The following is a 20664-nucleotide window of genomic DNA, read 5'->3' as shown; positions in this document are numbered from 1 at the left end:
ATATCACCATTCAAGGGCAACTCACAGTATAGATAATGATGGACAAGAGAAATCAAGCTAAGCAAAGTTCAAATCCCCCAGGGCCTTCAACTTCCCAAATAAAACAAAACCTCATCCCTGAGCCTTTTTCAAAAGAGAAGAATCCTCTGTGAAATAGTCACCTGGGATCCTCATTCTAGACAATGCAGATCCTCAAAGGAAGAGCATTTCCACCAGCAGTTCAAGCTGTACAGTCTTATTCATATAGAATCAGTTAAGATTTTAGGGAACATGACTATCTACTTCCTCCCATATTAAATCAAATCCAAGAAAAGCATTTAGAGCTTCACAAGCAAACCTGGCCGTTACTTAAAGGGGTTAGATCCAGTGCTAAGTGCTGGGAGTACAGTGGTAAATTATGCTGATTGCAATATATGTAATATATAAAATACATAGTGTAACATATAATATACACAAGCATTATATCAAATATAATACATAACATACATTTGGCAGAAAGATGAATGCTAAATGAAAACTTTAAACAGGTAATGAGAGCACAAAAGTAAGAAACTTTTAGTTCTAGTAAATATTTTTGAATCAGAAATAAGGGAAGACAAATTCAGGTTCTTGGCCAGTCAATTCACTTCTCCTTAATCACATATCACTCCCTATCACTGGTAGAGAGTGAGGCTACGTGTTTAACAGTGAGATTTTTTAAGTCACTACTGTGGTCTATAGTGCTCTCATTTGTTAGAGAACCTCCAACAGCTCAAGCTGTAAGTCTGGTAAGAAACTCAGTTCTAGCTCCAATAAAAATAAATATTCTTCATGTCTTTACCTTCCCAACCCTACTGAGCAGATCCTTAGATTTGTTTAGACAAATCTACTTCCCATAAGAGGAGAGTTCTCTTTTGTGAACGCTGGGGCAACATGGTGGACTTTGGTTTGGAACCCAACTGTACCAGTCACACACTGCCAGCTGCACCATGAGGAACAGGAAGAGTGGGAGTCAGTAGACTGAATTCAGGCCCTGGGTCTCTCACTTATTAACTCTGTATTCCTGGTTGAGTCACAAATTTTCTCAATTCCACAAGGTCCTGTGAGTGAATCTTTAACCAGCATCTCCGCTCATGGAAGTGTGGGAAGACGCAAGGCCTTTAGGATGAAAGTAAAATACGAGATGAGATGGAGGGAATATAGAGAATATTGAAATAGATTTCTGACTCATTTCTCATTTTTTAATTGAAGTATAGTTGACATGCAATATCAGTTTCAGGTGTACAGTATAGTGGTTCAACATTTGTGTACACTATGAAATAATCTCTTCAATAAGCTTAGTAATGATCTGTTACTATATAAAGTGACTATAATATTCTTGTATTACCGATGCTGTACATAACACCCCCATGACTTATTCGTTGTGTAACTGGAAGTTTATACCTCTTACTCCACTCCACCTATTTGGTCCATTCCCACATTCCCAGCACCTTTGGCAAAAACCAAAGCTTTTTTTATTTTTTTCCATAAGTCTGTTTCTGTCTGTTTGGTTTTTTTAGACTACATATATAAATGAAATCGTAAAGGATTTGTCTTTAAAAAAAATCTTCACTTATTTATTTTTGGCTGTTCTGGTTCTCTGTTGATGCGTGGGCTTTTCTCTCGTTGTGGCCAGCTGGGCTACTCTTCATTGCAGTGTGCAGGCTTCTTACTGCAGTGGCTTCTCTTGTTGCAGAGCATGGGCTGCAGGGCACATGGGCTCCAGTAGTTGTGGCACGTGGGCTCATTAGTTGTGGCTCCTGAGTTAGAGAGCGCAGGCTCAATAGTTGTGGCACACCGGCTTAATTGCTCCACAGCATGGGGGAACATCCCAGATCAAGGACTGAACCCGTGTCTCCTGCATTAGCACGTGAATTCTTTACCCATGAGCCACCAGGGAAGCCCATATTTTTCTTTCTTGGCTTGATTTATTTCACTTAATATAATAACCTCTAGGTCCATTTACATTGTTGCAAATGGCAAGATTTCATTCTTTTTTACGAATGACTGATACTTCAGTGTGTGTGTGTGTGTGTGTGTGTGTGTGTGTGTGCGCGCGCGCATACGTGCATCACCTCTTCTCATGTACTCATCTATCAGTGGGTACTTAGTTTGCTTTCATATCTTGGCTATTGTAAAATTATGCTGCAATAAAAATAGGGGTGCATATATCTCCTCAAATGAGTCTTAATTTCTTTGTATAGATACCCAGGAGTGGAATTGTTGTATTATATAATAAATGTGTTTTTTTTTTTATTTTATTTTGTTTTTAAACTTTATATAATTGTATTAGTTTTGCCAAATATCAAAATGAATCCATCACAGGTATACATGTGCTCCCCATCCTGAACCCTCCTCCCTCCTGCCTCCCCATACCATCCCTCTGGGTCATCCCAGTGCACTAGCCCCAAGCATCCAGCATTGAACCTGGACTGGCATCTCGTTTCATACATGATATTTTACATGTTTCAATGCCATTCTCCCAAATCTTCCCACCCTCTCCCTCTCCCGCAGAGTCCATAAGACTGTTCTATACATCAGTGTCTCTTTTGCTGTCTCGTACACAGGGTTATTGTTATCATCTTTCTAAATTCTATATATATGCGTTAGTATACTGTATTGGTGTTTTTCCTTCTGGCTTACTTCACTCTGTATAATAGGCTCCAGTTTCATCCACCTCATTAGAACTGATTCAAATGAATTCTTTTTAATGGCTGAGTAATACTCCATTGTGTATATGTACCACAGCTTTCTTATCCATTCATCTGCTGATGGACATCTAGGTTGCTTCCATGTCCTGGCTATTATAAACAGTGCTGCGATGAACATTGGGGTACACGTGTCTCTTTCCCTTCTGGTTTCCTCAGTGTGTATGCCCAGCAGTGCGATTGCTGGATCATAAGGCAGTTCTATTTCCAGTTTTTTAAGGAATCTCCACACTGTTCTCCATAGTGGCTGTACTAGTTTGCATTCCCACCAACAGTGTAAGAGGGTTCCCTTTTTTCCACACCCTCTCCAACATTTATTATTTGTAGACTTTTGGATCGCAGCCATTCTGACTGGTGTGAAATGGTACCTCATAGTGGTCTTGATTTGCATTTCTCTGATAATGAGTGATGTTGAGCATCTTTTCATGTGTTTGTTAGCCATCTGTATGTCTTCTTTGGAGAAATGTCTATTTAGTTCTTTGGCCCATTTTTTGATTGGGTCATTTATTTTTCTGTAGTTGAGCTGTAGGAGTTGCTTGTGTATTTTTGAGATTAGTTGTTTGTCAGTTGCTTCATTTGCTATTATTTTCTCCCATTCTGAAGGCTGTCTTTTCACCTTGCTGATAGTTTCCTTTGATGTGCAGAAGCTTTTAAGGTTAAAACTACAGGCCAATATCACTGATGAACATAGATGCAAAAATCCTTAACAAAATTCTAACAATCAGAATCCAACAACACATTAAAAAGATCATACACCATGACCAAGTGGGCTTTATCCCAGGGATGCAAGGATTCTTCAATATCCACAAATCAATCAATGTAATACACCACATTAACAAATTGAAAAATAAAAACCATATGATTATCTCAATAGATGCAGAGAAAGCCTTTGACAAAATTCAACACCCATTTATGATAAAAACTCTCCAGAAAGCAGGAATAGAAGGAACATACCTCAACATAATAAAAGCTATATATGACAAACCCACAGCAAACATTATCCTCAATGGTGAAAAATTGAAAGCATTTCCTCTAAAGTCAGGAACAAGACAAGGGTGCCCACTTTCACCATTACTATTCAACATAGTTTTGGAAGTTTTGGCCACAGCAATCAGAGCAGAAAAAGAAATAAAAGGAATCCAAATTGGAAAAGAAGAAGTAAAACTCTCACTATTTGCAGATGACATGATCCTCTACATAGAAAACCCTAAAGACTCCACCAGAAAATTACTAGAAATAATCAATGAATATAGTAAAGTTGCAGGATATAAAATCAACACACAGAAATCCCTTGCATTCCTATACACTAATAATGAGAAAACAGAAAGAGAAATTAAGGAAACAATTCCATTCACCATTGCAACGGAAAGAATAAAATACTTAGGAATATATCTACCTAAAGAAACTAAAGACCTATATATAGAAAACTATAAAACACTGGTGAAAGAAATCAAAGAGGACACTAATAGATGGAGAAATATACCATGTTCATGGATTGGAAGAATCAATATAGTGAAAATGAGTATACTACCCAAAGCAATTTATAGATTCAATGCAATCCCTATCAAACTACCAACAGTATTCTTCACAGAGCTAGAACAAATAATTTCACAATTTGTATGGAAATACAAAAAACCTCGAATAGCCAAAGCAATCTTGAGAAAGAAGAATGGAACTGGAGGAATCAACCTACCTGACCTCAGGCTCTACTACAAAGCCACAGTTATCAAGACAGTATGGTACTGGCACAAAGACAGAAATATAGATCAATGGAACAAAATAGAAAGCCCAGAGATAAATCCACGCACATATGGACACCTTATCTTTGACAAAGGAGGCAAGAATATACAATGGATTAAAGACAATCTCTTTAACAAGTGGTGCTGGGAAAACTGGTCAACCACTTGTAAAAGAATGAAACTAGACCACTTTCTAACACCATACACAAAAATAAACTCAAAATGGATTAAAGATCTAAACATAAGACCAGAAACTATAAAACTCCTAGAGGAGAACATAGGCAAAACACTCTCTAACATACATCACAGCAGGATCCTCTATGACCCACCTCCCAGAATATCAGAAATAAAAGCAAAAATAAATGTGTTTTTAATTTTTTTGAGGAACCTCCATACCATTTTCCATAGTATATGCATCAATTTACATATTCACCAAGTATAAAAGGGCTTCTTTCTCTCACTTGGCCAAAATTTCCTATTTGCTTAGGAAATTTTTTTAATAGCCATTCTGACAGGTTCAAGGTGATATCTCATTGTGGTTTTGATTTGCATTTCCTGATAGCTAGTGTTACTGAGCGTCTATTCATGTGGTCTGTTGGCTATCCTATGTGTTCTCTTTGGAAAAATGTCTATTCAGGCCCTCTACTCATTTTTAATCACTTTTTTTTTTTTTTTGAGTTGAATGAGTTCTTTGTGCATTTTAGACATTAACCCCTTAACAGATATATCATTTGCAAATACCTTTTCCCTTTCAGTCAGTTGCCTTTATATGTTTTGTTGATGGCTTCCATCACTGTGCAAAAGCTTTTTAGTTTGATATTTATTTATTTATTTTTAACTTTGTTGTCCTTGTCTAAGGAGACAGATCCAAAAAATGCATTGCTTAGACCAATGGAAAAGGATTTACTGCCTATGTTTTCTTCTAGGAGTTTTATAATTTCTGATCTAATGTTTAAATCTGTTATCCATTTTGAGTTTACATTTGTATGAGGTATAAGAAAGTGATCCAATTTAATTTTGGCAGCATGTAGCTGCTAAGTTTTCCCAACATCATTACTGAAGAGAATTTTTTCTCACTTTATATTTTTGCCTCATTTGTCATAGATCAATTGACCATATGGGCTTCCTAGATAGCATAGTGATAAAGAATCTGCCTGTCAATGCAGGAGATATGGGTTTGATCCTTGGGTCAGGAAAATCCCCTGGAGTAGGAAATGGCAACTCACTCTAGTATTCTTGCCTGGAGAATTCCATAGGCAGATGAGCCTAGCAGGCTAGAGTCTGTGGGATTGCAAAGAGTCAGACACAACTGAGTGACTGAGAGCAATTGACCTTATAAGCGTTGGTTTATTTCTGGGCTTTCTAGTCTGTTCCATTGGCCTATGTGTCTGTTTTTGTGCTGGTACCACACTATTTGGGTTACTATAGCTTTATAGTGTAGTTTGAAATTGGAAAGCATGATATCTCCAGCTTTGTTCTTTTTCAAGATTTCTTTTGACTATTTGCAATCTTTTGTGCTTCCATACAAATTTTAGAATTATTTGTTATACTTCTGTGAGAAATTCTATTGGTATTTATATGAATTCCATTGAATCTAGAGACTGCTTTGGGTAATATAGCAATTTGGACAAAATTATTCTTCTACTCCATAGGCTATACCTTTCCACTTATTTGTATCATCCTCAATTTCTTTCGTCAATGTCCTATAGTTTTCAGAATACAGGTATTTGACCTCCTTGGTTAATTTATTCCTATTCCATTCTTTTTGACGCAATTGTAAATTGGTTTTCTTAATTTTGCTTTCTGATAGTTCTATATTAATGGATAGAAGCACAATGGATTTCTGTATATTCTTATACTACTACTTTACTGGATTCATTAATTACTTCAAATAGTGTTTTGGTGCAGTCTTTAGGGCTCTCTGTATATAGGATCATGTCATCTACAGTGACAGTTTTACTTTTTCTTTTCCAATTCAGGTTCCTTTTATTTCTTTTTCTTTTCTGATTGTTGTGGCTAGGATTTCCAATAGTGTATCAAATAAAAGTGGTGAGAGAGGGCATCCTTGTTTTGTTTCTGATATTTGAGGAGTTGATTTCAGCTTTTCACCATAGAGTGTGATGTTGGCTGTGGATTTGTCAAAAGTTAAGGTATTATGTTAAAGTATATTCTCTCTATACCTACTTTGTTTGGAGTTATTATCATAAATGAATGTTCGATTTTTTCAAATGCTTTTTCTTCATCTCCTTTGTTTTGTTAATGTGGTATATCACATTGGTTGATTTATGGATGCTAAGCCATACTTAAATTCCTGGAATGAATCCCACTTGAACATGGTGTATGATGCTTTTAGTGTGTGTTGAGAATTTTTACATCTAAGTTTATCTGGGATATTGGCCTGTAATTTTCCTTTTTGTGATGCCTCTGTCTAGATTGGGAAGTAGGGTAATGTTGGTTTAATAAGAGTTTTAGAGTATGGCTTCCTCTTCAATTTTCTAGAATAATTTGAAAAAGATAGGTATTAACTCTTCTTAAAATGTTTGGTAAGATTCACTTGTGAGGTCATCAGAACCTGGACTTTTGTTTTGGGGGAATTTTTGATTAATGATTTAATGTCATTACTCTTCGTTACTAATTTCATAAATCTATTAAGATTTTCTACTTCTTCATGATTCAGTCTTGATAAATTATGTACTTTTAGGTGTTTATCTACTTTTTTCTAGGTTGTCTAATTTGTTTACATCTTAGTGTTCATAATATTCTCATGATCCTTCGTGTTTCCGTCATGTCAGCTGTAATTTCTCCTCTTTCATTCTGATTTTATTTATTTGGACTCTCTTTTCTTCTTGATGAGTCTGGCCAAAGGTTTGTTGATTTTGTTTATCTTTTCAACAAAGTAATTCTTACTTTCATTTACTTTTTTCAATTGTCTTTTTAATCCGTATCATATTTATTTCTACTCTGCTCTTTATTATTTCCTTCCTTTTATTAACTTTGGCCTTTACTTGTTCTTCTTTGTCTTGTTCCTTTGTGTGTCATATTAGGTTATTATATATTTGATGTCTTTCTCGTCTCTTAATGGAGGCCTGCATCATTTTAAACTTCCCTATTAGAAGTTTGCTGAGCTTGCTGTGTTCCATGGATTTTGGAAAGTTATGCTTCCATTTTCATTTGTCTCAGATATTTTTTATTTGTATGGATAAGGAAGGGAAGAGTGATTACTGTGAAATATATTCAGATCCTTCTCCATAACAAAGACCTACATGTTAAGGAAAAAAACTGTGCTATATAGCCTTATCATGAGTTGGGGAAGGAAATCATCTCCAGTCTTCTTTTATCAATGAAGTCTTTTGGGTCAGGAACATAGTTAACAGAGGTCAGGACTTCAAGGAAATAGATAGGGAATTTCGTAAGGAAGTAAAGACCTGAAGAAAATATCTACACTACTGGAGAAAAACAAATGAAGGTCATGACCCTGAGACATTGCCCACTTAAAGACTGAAATTTGATAGGAAGATACTAGAATAACCTTCTCCCCACATTTTACCACCACACAAACAGGGGGCCAGTGTAATAACAGTGAATTACAACTGAGGGCTACAAGACACAAACTCTACAAAGAGAGAGAAAAACAAAAAAGGACACTAGAGGAATTTGAAGCCTCTGGTCCAATTAATATAAATCCTCGCTTTATATTAATGTATAAAACATTAAAGTCCTATTTATATCGCTTCCTATTACTCAGTACAACATGACTAGCTTTTAACAAAAAATTACCAAGTCAAGCTGAAAGAAAAGAAAAACAGTCTGAAATGATGAACCAAGCATCAGAACAAGATTCAAATATATCCATGTTGAAATTATCAGAAAATTTAAATAACTATGGGAACTTTAGGTATACATTAAGCACTCTAGAGAAAATGGACTTTCCTGTGGCTCAGATGCTAAAGAATCCACCTGCAGCTGGGGAAACCTGGGTTAGATCCCAGGGTTGGGAAGATTCCCTGGATAAGGGAATGAAAACCTACTCCAGTATTCTTACCTGGAGAATTCCATGAACAGAGGAGCCTGATGGGCTACAGTTTATGGGATCACAAAGAGTTGGACATGACAGTGACTAACACTTTCCCTTTAACTTTCTAAAGGAAAAAAGTAGACCATATGCAAAAACAGATAATGTGAATAGAAGGTCTAAGAAAGAATAAAAATAAATTCTGTAAATCAAAAACTAATAGAAATGAAGAATATCTTCCATCTGGTCATGATTAGACTGCACAAATATCAAGAAAGGAATTACTGAGCTTGGAAATTTGTCAATAGAAACTTCCCAAACTGAAATGTAAACAGAAAACATATGTGTAACTGAAATACCAAAAGGAGAAGGAAGAAAGGATATAACAGATGATTTTCGTGAAGTAATGTTGCCTGAGAACTTTCCAAAATTGATGTGTGCTGTGCTTAGTCACTTAGTCGTGTCTGACTCTTTGTGACCTCATGGACTGTAGCCTACCAGGCTCTTTTGTCCATGGGGATTCTCCAGGCAGGAATACTGAAGTGGGTCACCATGCGCTCTTCCTAATAGGTGTCAAATAACAAATCCAGGAATCTCAAAGAATGCCAAGCAGGATAAATACCATCCCTTTCATCAAATAAAAACAAACAAACAATAAAAACACTTAGGGATATTATATTCCAACTGCAGAAAACCAAGGACAAAGAAAAAAATCTTGAAAGAAGTCAGAGGAAAAAACATCTTACCTACAGAAGAACTAGGATAAGCATTAATACAGATTTCTTGTCAGAAATCACACAAACAAGAAAAAAGTAGTGTGAAATATTCAAAGTTCAAAGAAAAAATTTCATCCACTTAAATATCAAAATAGAGCAAAATTATTCTTCAAAACTGAAAGAGAAATAAACACTTTTTCAGACAAACAAAAACTGAGAATTCATTGCCATCAGATCTGCCTATTAAGAAATGTTAGAAGAAGTTCTTCATGAAGAAGAAAAATGATATAGGTCAGAATAAAGGATCAACATAAACAAAGGAAGAGCAGGGAGAATAAATAAAAGTGTATAAAATATAATATTTCATTTTCTTATTCTCAGTTGATCTAAAAGATAGCTACTTATTTAAAGCAAAAACAGTAACAACTAGTGGAAGGAATGATAGGAATATCACAAGTGACAGAAGGGAGGAACTGGAGATACTCTAAGGAGGGGTCCCCAGCCCCTGTGCCATGGACTGCTGTTGGTCCATGGCCAGTTAGGACCTGGGCTGCACAACAGGAGGTGAGAGGTAGGCAAGCTAGTGAGCAAAGCTTCATCTGTATTTACAGCCTCTCCTTGTTGTCAGATCAGGGGTATTATATTCTTATATGAATTCAGACCTGACTGTGAACTCTCCATGAGAGATCCAGGTTGGGTACTCCTTATAAGAATCTAATGCCTCATGATCTGAGATGGAGCTGAGGAAGTAATGCTAGCACTGGAAGTACCTACAAATCCACATTACCATTAGCAGAGAAGTTTGACTGCACAGAGACCATAATAAATCAAGTGTTTGCACACTGCTTACCAAAACCCTATCAGTTAGTGGCAACTGAAGAAAGCTAGTGGAAGTGATGAAATTCCAGTTGAGCTATTTCAAATCCTAAAAGATGATGCTGTGAAAGTGCTGCACTCAGTATGCCAGCAAACTTGGAAAACTCAGCAGTGGCCACAGGACTGGAAAAGGTCAGTTTTCATTCCAATCCCAAAGAAAGACAATGCCAGAGAATGTTCAAACTTCTGCACAATTGCACTCATCTCACACACTAGCAAAATAATGCTCAAAATTCTCTAAGCCAGGCTTCAACAGTTTGTGAACCATGAACTTCAGATATTCAAGCTGGATTTAGAAAAGGCAGAGGAACCAGAGATCAAATTGCCAACATCAGTTGGATCACTGAAAAAGCAAGAGAGTTCCAGAAACACATCTATTTCTGCTTTACTGACTACACCAAAGCCTTTGACTGTGTGGATCACAACAAACTGTAGAAAATTCTTACCAGACCACCTGACCTCCTGAGAAATCTTTGTGCAGGTCAAGAAGCAAGTTAGAACTGGACATGGAACAATATACTGGTTTCAAATAGGGAAAGGAGTACATCAAGGCTATATTGTCACTCTGCTTATTTAACTTATATGCAGAGTATATCAGGCAAAATGCAGGCTGGGTGAAGCACAAGCTGGAATCAAGATTGCCGGGAGAAATATCAATAACCTCAGATATGCAGATGACACCACTCTTATGGCAGAAAGTGAAGAAGACCTAAAGAGCCTCTTGATGACAGTGAAAGAGGAGAGTGAAAAAGTTGGCTTAAAACTTAACATTCAGGAAACTAAGATCATGGCATCTGGTCCCATCACTTCATGACAAATAGACGCAAAAACAATGGAAACAGTGACAGACTTTATTTGGGGGTGCTCCAAAATCACTGCAGGTGATGACCACAGCCATGAAATTGAAAGACGCTTGCTCCTTGGAAGAAATGTTATGACCAACCTAGATAGCATATTAAAAAGCAAAGTACTTGCCAACAAAAGTCCATCTAGTCAAATCTACGGTTTTGGCAATAGTCATGTATGGATGTCAGAGGTGGACTATAAAGAAAGATGAGCACTGAAGAATTGATGCTTTTGAACTGTGGTGTTGGAGAAGACTCTTGAGAGTCCCTTGGACTGCAAGAAGATCCAACCAGTCCATCCTAAAGGAAATCAGTCCTGAATATTCATTGGAAGGACTGATGCTGAAGCTGAAACTCCAATACTTTGGCCACCTGATGCGAAGAACTGACTCATTTGAAAAGACCCTGATGCTGGGAAAGATTGAAGGTGGGAGGAGAAGGGGATGACAGAGGATGAGATGATGGGATGCCATCACCGACTCAATGGACATGAGTTTGAGTAAACTCCAGGAATTGGTGACGGACAAGGAAGCCTGGTGTGCTGCAGTCGATGGGGTTACAAAGAGTTGGACATGACTGAGCAACTGAGCTGAACTGAACTAGTGACTGCCTTTAAGTCAGAATCTGATACTTACCTTAGTCTGCACATGGCCCTCCCATGATTTTATTCACCACTACTGTCCATGCCTCTTTCCCACACTGTGCACTTGGTCTTAGCCACAGTCTTGATAAGTCCATGAGCTAACCATAGCCAAAATGAATCAGAAAACAAACATCACTGGAAAGCTTCTTCGAAAAGGGGGAAAGACCCAGTGATGAGACAGAAGAAGATTCTGCTGCTGCGTCTAAGTTGCTTCAGTCGTGTCCAACTCTGTGAGACCCCAGAGACAAGCTCCCCCATCCCTGGGATTCTCCAGGCAAGAACATTGAAGTGGGTTGCCATTTCCTTCTCCAATGCATGAAAGTGAAAAGTGAAAGTGAAGTCACTCAGTCATGTCCTACTCTTTGTGACCCCATGGGCTGCAGCTTACCAGGCTCCTCCGTCCATGGGATTTTCCAGCCAAGAGTACTGGAGTGGGTTGCCATTGCCTTCTCCAGAAGAACAATTTCATCAAGTGTGTCTACACTGAGAACATCATTCTTAGTGGCTAACTGCATTGCTGAAGCAAGAGCCCTTTACTAACGGTGAAGAGCTGATCCTGCCTGCCATTAAGGACATTTATTGAGAACTTTTAGGAGAGGCTGCAGTTCAAAAGGTGGCACATGTGCCTCTTTGAGCTAGCACCATAACTAGACAAATTGTTGAAATAGCAGAGGATATTGAGACACAATTTTCAGAGTGGATTAATGAATCATCGTGGTACACAATCCAGATAGACAACAAGGCAACAATGATTGTTTTTGTGCAAGACATTTTTGAGAAGGATGTGCATGAGATTATGTTATGTGCACTTTTGTTGCTAACCAACATTGCAACTATAGAACTACTCAAGTCTTTGCATGATTACATATCAGGAAAATTGAAATTGGTCATTTTGTGTTGGTATATGCATGGACAGAGCAGCTGCCATGACTGGATGGCTTTCTGGTTTCACTACTTGGGTCAAACAAGTCATTTCTGAATGTGAGTCTATGCACTGTGTCATCCTCAGAGAAATGCTAGCTAGCCAAAAAATGACACATGAACTTAACAATGTTTTACAGGATGTGATTAAAATGATCAACCACATTAAAGTACGTGCCTTTAACTCACATGTGTTCACACAGCTCTATGAAGAGATGGCTGCAGAGCACACATGCCCTCTCTTATACACAGAAGTGAGGTGGCTTTCTAAAGGTAGATCACTGGCCAGAGTATGAGAGTCACTCCAGAAATTTCTTTTAGACAAGCAGTCACCACTGGCAGCACATTTCATAGTATGGGTTGCAAAACTTGCTTACTTGTATGACATATCGAGCCTGCTCATCAAACTCAATCTGTCACTTCAGGGAAAAACAACAACTGTGTTCAAGTCAGCAGATTAAGCATCTGCACTCAAAGCCAAACTGGAATCATGGGGATGATGAGTGAACACTGGGATTTCTGACATGTTTCAAACATTAGCAGAGATTTTGAAAGAGACTGAATTAGGGCATTCTTTCTCCCAGTTGGTGCATTATCACCTATCTCAGCTTTCAAGGAGTTTGAACATTACTTCCCAACCACAAAACACTTCAGAACTGGGAAAGGACAGATCCATGACCCATTTGTTAATAAGCCAGATGACTCGACTTTGTCCATGCTCGTAGAGGGTTGTCTGCTTGAAATCACAAATGACAGTGGCCTTAGGAGCATGTTTGAGACAACTTCAAAGCTCCATACGTTCTGGCTTAAAGTCAAGGCAGAATATCATGAGATTGTCACAAAAGCACTGAAAAAAGCCTGCTTCCATTTCCAACATCCTATCTTTGTGAAGCAGGGTTTTCTGCAGGGCAGCAACCATAGCAAGATTAGGACTAGACTGGACATAAGCAACACACTTGAGGTGTCAGTGTCTCTCCTGTCACCCCCAAGATGGAACCATCTGGTTGCAAGAAAACAAGCGCAGGGTTCCCACTGATTCTGCATTATGGTGAGTTGTATAATTATTTCATTATAAGACACAATGTAATACTAACAGAAATAAAGTGCACAATAAATGTAATGCACTTGAATCATCCCAAACCAGCCCCACCTGCTAGTTGGTGAATTTTTTCTTCCACAAAACCTACTGCCAAAAAGCTAGGGAGCACTGCTTTAATGTTTGAAATACATTAAATAAAAGATAGATCAGAGTAGATATTTAAAAACAGGACAAATCTATGGGTTATTTACAAGGAAACCGCTCATATAGCTTTCAGTTCAGTTCAGTTCAGTTCAGTCGCTCAATCATGTCCGACTCTTTGCGACCCCATCAATCGCAGCACGCCAGGCCTCCCTGTCCATCACCAACTCCCGGAGTTCACTCAGACTCACATCCATCGAGTCAGTGATGCCATCCAGCCATCTCATCCTCTGTCGTCCCCTTCTCCTCCCGCCCCCAATCCCTCCCAGCATCAGAGTCTTTTCCAATGAGTCAACTCTTTGCATGAGGTGGCCAAAGTACTGGAGTTTCAGCTTCAGCATCATTTCTTCCAAAGAAATCCCAGGGCTGATCTCCTTCAGAATGGACTGGTTGGATCTCCTTGCAGTCAAGAGTCTTCTCCAACACCACAGTTCAAAAGCATCAATTCTTTGGCGCTTAGCCTTCTTCACAGTCCAACTCTCACATCCATACATGACCACTGGAAAAACCATAGCCTTGACTAGACAGAGCTTTGTTGGCAAAGTAATATCTCTGCTTTTCAATATGCTATCTAGGTTGGTCATAATTTTCCTTCCAAGGAGTAAGCATATTTTAATTTCATGGCTGCAATCACCATCTGCAGTGATTTTGGAGCACAGAAAAATAAAGTCAGCCACTGTTTCCACTGTTTCCCCATCTATTTCCCATGAAGTGATGGGACCAGATGCCATGATCTTTGTTTTCTGAATGTTGAGCTTTAAGCCAATTTTTTCACTCTCCTCTTTCACTTTCATCAAGAGGCTTTTTAGTTCCTCTTCACTTTCTGCCATAAGGGTGGTGTCATCTGCATATCTGAGGTTATTGATATTTCTCCCGGCAATCTTGATTCCAGTTTGTGCTTCTTCCAGCCCAGTGTTTCTCATGATGTACTCTGCATATAAGTTAAATAAGCAAGGTGACAGTATACAGCCTTGACGTACTCCTTTCCCTATTTGGAACCAGTCTGTTGTTCCATGTCCAGTTCTAACTGTTGCTTCCTGACATGCATACAGGTTTCTCAAGAGGCAGGTCAGGTGGTCTGGTATTCCCATCTCTTTCAGAATTTCCCACAGTTTATTGTGAGCCACACAGTCAAAGGCTTTGGCATAGTCAATAAATATATAGCTTTAAGAGATGAAAAAAGATATGACAGGCTAATACTAATCAAAAGAAAGGTTTAGTAACTATTAATTTCAGACAGAATAGACAAAGTAGAATTCAGAATTAGGAAGACTGTCTAGAATAAAGGGTATTACATAATAATAAAGGGATATATTCTATGAGAAGATATAGGAATCTTAAATATGTGTGCACCTAAGGGCATCAAAATACATGAGGAAAAATTAACAGATAAGAGATAGAGAAATAACAGAAAAGAGACAGAGATAAATTTATTACTATAGTTGAACACTTTTACCTTTCTGTCAACAGACTACACAGGCAAAATAATAGTGCAAAGGATACATGGTCTAATTTGGGAAAGGAACACGTCAAGGCTGTATGCTGTCGCCCTGCTTATCTAACTTCTATGCAGAGTATATTATGAAGAATGCCAGACTGAATGGAGCACAAGCTGGAATCAAGACTGCCAGGAGAAACAGTAACAACCTCAGGTATGCAGATGATGCCACTCTAATGGCAGAAAGTGAAGAGGAAGGAAAGAGCCTTGTGATGAGGATGAAAGAGGAGAGTGAAAAGCTGGCATAAAACTCAACATTCAAAACACTAAGATCACGGTATCTGGTCCCATAACTTCATGGCAAATAGATGGGAATAAAGTGGAAACAGTAACAGACTTTTTTTTTTTTTTTTTTTTGGTCTCCAAAATCACTGTGGATGGTGACTGGAGCCATGAAATTAAAAGACATTTACTCCTTGAAAGGAAAGCTATGACAAACCTAGACAGTGTATTAAAAAGCAGAGACACCACAATGCCAACAAAGGTCTGTATAATCAAAGTTAAGGTTTTTCCTGTAGTCATATACAGATGTGAGAGTTGGACCATGAAGAAGGCTGGGCATCAAAGAATTGATGCTTTTGAACTGTGGTGCTGGAGAAGACTCTTGAGAGTCCCTTGGACAGCAAGGAGATCAATCCTAAAGGAAATCAACACTGAATATTCATTGGAAGGACTGATGCTGAATCTGAAACTCCAATACTTTGACCACCTGATGCAAAGAGCTGACTCATTGGAAAAGACCCTGACGCTGGGAAAGATTGTGGGCAGGAGATGGGGGCCACAGAGGATGAGACAGTTGGATGGCATCACTGACTCAATGGATATAAGTTTGAGCAAATTCCAGGAGATAGTGAAGGACCAAGGAAGCTTGGTGTGCTGCAGTCCATGGGTTCACAAAGAGTCAGACAGGACTTAGCTACTGAACAACAACAAAGGATACAGAGGAACTGAACAGAACTACCAATTTTATCTTAATAGTTAACATTTATAGAATTGACATTTATAGAATCCTCAATCTGAGAACACTGAAATACAAAATCTTTTTAACTTTGCATGTAACATTCATCAAGACAGACCACATTCTGGGCCATAAAACACAATGTAACAAGTTTGAAAAGACAGAAATCACACTAAGTATATTCTCATACCACAATGGAATTAAACCAGAAATCAATAAAAGAAGATAGATATAAAATTCTAAAATAACCCAAAATTTAAAAATTCTAAATAGCTCATTAGTCAAAAAAGTTTAAATTGTAACTTTACAAATATATTTTGAAAGTAATTAAGTTATCAAAGTTTGTGTGTTGCAGAGAAAGTAGTGCTTAGAGGGAAATTATAGCATTAAATGCATATTTTAGAAAATAAGAAAAATTGAGCAACAATAACCTAAGCCTTGCCTTAGTAAGCTCTAGAAAGAAAAGTAAATGAAGCCTAACACAAGCAGAAGAAATTATGAATGTGAGAGCAGAAATCGATAAAACTGAAAACAGAAAAGTAATGGAAAAAATCAACAAAGTCAAAGGCTGGTTATTTGAAAGGTCAGTAAAATTGATAAACCTATAGACAAGTCAACAAGAGAACAGCTGTTGCCAAAGCTGTTTGATGGATGTTACTTCTATTTGGGGGGAACCTTCAAACACCATCCAAAGGACAACCTTATTAAACTTGTCGCTGCCGGTGGGGGCCAGATCCTCATTAGAAAGCCCAAGCCAGACAGTGACGTGACACAAACCATCAATACAATCACGTACCATGCCAAACCTGATTCTGATCAGTGCTTCTGCACACAGTGTATCATCTATGAGGACCTGTCTAATCATTCCCCAGAAAGGGTTCGGCAGGGCAAAGTCTGAATGGCTCCTTCCAGCTGGTTTATAGATTGTGTGATGTCCTTTGTGTTGCTCCCTCTTGACAACTGAACTCTCACAGTGTGATAACCTAGTGACTGTACTGTTTTCATCAGTCACGTTTTTACAAATAGATAGACTCATTCTTTGGAGAAGGCGATGGCACCCCACTCCAGTACTCTTGCCTGGAAAATCCCACGGACGGAGGAGCCTGGTAGGCTGCAGCCCATGGGGTCGCGAAGAGTCAGACACGAGTGAGCGACTTCCTTTTCACTTTTCACTTTCATGCATTGGAGAAGGAAATGGCAACCCACTCCAGTGTTCTTGCCTGGAGAATCCCAGGGACGGGGGAGCCTGGTAGGCTGCCGTCTATGGGTTCACATAGAGTCAGACACGACTGAAGTGACTTAGCAACAATAGACAAGTCAACCAAGAAAACAGAAAAGACACATATTAACACTATCAAATGAAAGAGGGATCATAACTTCTGACCCACTGACATTTAAAGGATTATAAAGGAACATGAAAAGCCATGTTCAGAAATTTGATAACTTGGATGAAATAGGTCAATTCCTAGAAAAACTCAAAGGACTACAACTATGCAAGGAGAAAGAAATAGCCTCATGTAGGTTAAAGAAATTAATTAATAATTAATAATCTTCCAAAAATTAAACTGCCAGGCCCAGGTGATTTCACAGATAAATTCTACTAAATAATTAATTAAAGAAGCAATAATGTCAATTCACCACAATATCTTATAGAAAGTAAAGGCAGAGAGAACAATTCTTAAGTAATTCTGAGTCTAGTTTTACCCTAATACCAAAACCAGATAGATATCAAAAAACAAACAAAAAACATAAGTAGCATACTAATACTTGTCATCAATATTAATAAAAAAAAGTTCAGCAAATACAAAGAAGTTGAATCCAGCAATGTATGAGATAAAGTATACATCATGTCCAACTTTGATTTAATAAGATATTCAAGGCCAGTTCAAGATCTGAAAACCAATCAATGTAATCCACCAAATTAGGAAGCTAAGAAACAAATTATATGATATTATCAATTGGTACAGAAAAAGCATTTTACAAAATTCAATATCCATTCCCCATTTTTAGAAAGGAAAACTCAGCAAAATAGGAATTGAGAGAGGAACTTTCCCAATTTGATAAAAACATTTTTAATAACTTACAGCTTAACTTCACATTTAATGATGAGATACTGGATGCTGCCCTTCTAGGTCAAGAACAAGGCAAGGATGTCCCTTTTTGTTGCTCATATTCAATATCATACTAGAAGTCCTACTTGTGCAATAAGACATGAAAAAGAAATGAAAGGTATATAGATGGGCAGAAAGAAATAGTACTGTTTTTATTCACAACTGACATGATCATTTAGTTAGAAAACCCCAAATAATTTACAAATTCTTCCAGAACTAATGAGTATGGCAATATCACAGAATAAAAAGTCAATATACAAAAGTTAGTTGTTTCTTATATATCACCAATGAAAAATCAAAATTGGAAATAAAAAAATTCACAAAAGTGTCCAAAGAACAAAATATGATAAGTCTAACAAAAATGTATATGATCTTTATGTGAAGACTATTTAACACTGCTAAGAGAAATCAAAATGGTCTAAACAGAGACAGACTATGTTCCTGGATTTAAAAAGACTTATTAAGATGTCAGTTCTTTCCAACTTGGTCTATTGTTTCACACAATCCCAATCAAAATATCAGTAAACCATTTTATAAATAACAAACAGATTCCAAAGTTTGAATGGAAAGGTAAAAAAATATAGACAAAGCAATACTGAAGAACAAACACAGAGAACTAAAAACTTATTTCAAGACTTTACTATAAAGTTACAATATTCAAGACTAAGTGGTACTAGTAAAAGGAAACATGGATCAATGGAACAGAACAAAAATTTCAGAAATGACTCACTGTGGGTTTTTTTGCAAATGCAATTTAGTGGCAAAAGAATAATCTTTTCAACAAATGGCACTGGAATGGTTAAATACCCATATATTAAAAACAGCAACAAAATACCCGAGTCATAGATGTTACACATTACACAAAAATTAACTCAACATGGATCAGAGACTTCAAATGCAGACTGAAAAAACTATTACAAGAAAACATAGGAGAAAATCTCTCTAACCTTGGGTTTGGTGATGATTTTTTAGAAATACCCCTAAAATTACAATCCATGAAAAAAACATGGTAAGTTGGACTTTATTAAAATTGAAAATATCTTGTAGAAGACACTGTTAAGAGATGAAAAAACAAGTCACAGACTAGGAGAAATATTTCCAAAACATTTATCCAATAAAAGGCTTGTATCCAAAATACACAAAGAACTCTTAAAACTCAGCATTAAGAAAACAAGTGATCCAATTTAAAAACGGGCAAAAGAGCTGACAGCTCATAAAAGAAGATCTACAGATGGTAAATAAGCATATGAAAAGATGCTCAGCATAATTTTTCATTAGGGAAATGCAAATTAAAGCAGCAACGAGATATCATTACAAACCTATTAGAATAACTAAAATCCAAAAGAGTGATAACAACAATTCCTGGTGAGGATGCAGTGCAACAGAAATTCTCATTCTTTGAGGGCTGGAATGTAAAATGGCATAGCCACTTTGGAAGAGAGTTTGACAGTTTCATACAAAAGTAAATGTGTTATCACTATATCATCCAGCAACCACATTGCTAGTTATCTGCCAAGTGAATTAAAACTTATGACCAGACAAAAACCTGCACACAAAGTTTATGGCCAGTTTCTTCATAATTGCCAAAACCAAAGGCAACCAAGATGTCCTTCAATAGATGAATGAATGAACAAGTGTACATCTATTCAATGAAATATTTTTAAGAAAATTTTAAAAATTAATGAGCAATCAAACCACTGAAAGACATAGGCATATCTTAAATGTTCATTGCTAAATGAAAGAACCCAGTCTGAAATAGCTATATATACTGTATGGTCCCATTTATATGACATTGCTGAAAAGACAAAACTGAAGAGACTACAAACAGGTCAGTGGTTGCCAGGTGTTTAAGAAGGAAGGAAGGTTGAATAGGAGTATAGGGAAATCTTTTTTGCCAGTGAAACTATTCTGTATGCTACTGTCATTGGTGATACATGACACTACATATTTGTCAAGCCCATAAAACTTTACAATACAGTGAACCTTACTGTATGAAAATGAAAGAAAAATCTTTAGGCATTTGAGATCCCAGAATGCAATGCAGGCTGATGCAAAATAACCCACTGTATTACAAATGTACAAAACAACCTCACAGAAAGGGGTAGGGGAAAGGTGCTAACCAAAGTAACTTTGGGAAATGAGTGAAGTCTAGAGGACTAAAGGCATAAGCACTGTCTTCTAATGTTTAGAACTATTTCCCACAGGGATTCAGGCTAACAATTCTTATAGTGCTATAAATTTATACTGGAATTGAACAATTAAAACTGGACAGCACATGGTAGAAGCCAGATTTTTCTCTGTTAAGATGTGAAGTTACAGACAAGCAAGAGAAGGCTAAAATGATCTACATGGTAATGGATCACAGACATCTAGATTTTG

This window comes from Bos indicus, chromosome 3, assembly GCF_029378745.1.
Source record: "Bos indicus isolate NIAB-ARS_2022 breed Sahiwal x Tharparkar chromosome 3, NIAB-ARS_B.indTharparkar_mat_pri_1.0, whole genome shotgun sequence".
In the NCBI taxonomy this organism is placed as follows: Eukaryota; Metazoa; Chordata; class Mammalia; order Artiodactyla; family Bovidae; genus Bos; species Bos indicus.
This window is presented reverse-complemented; position numbering follows the sequence as displayed.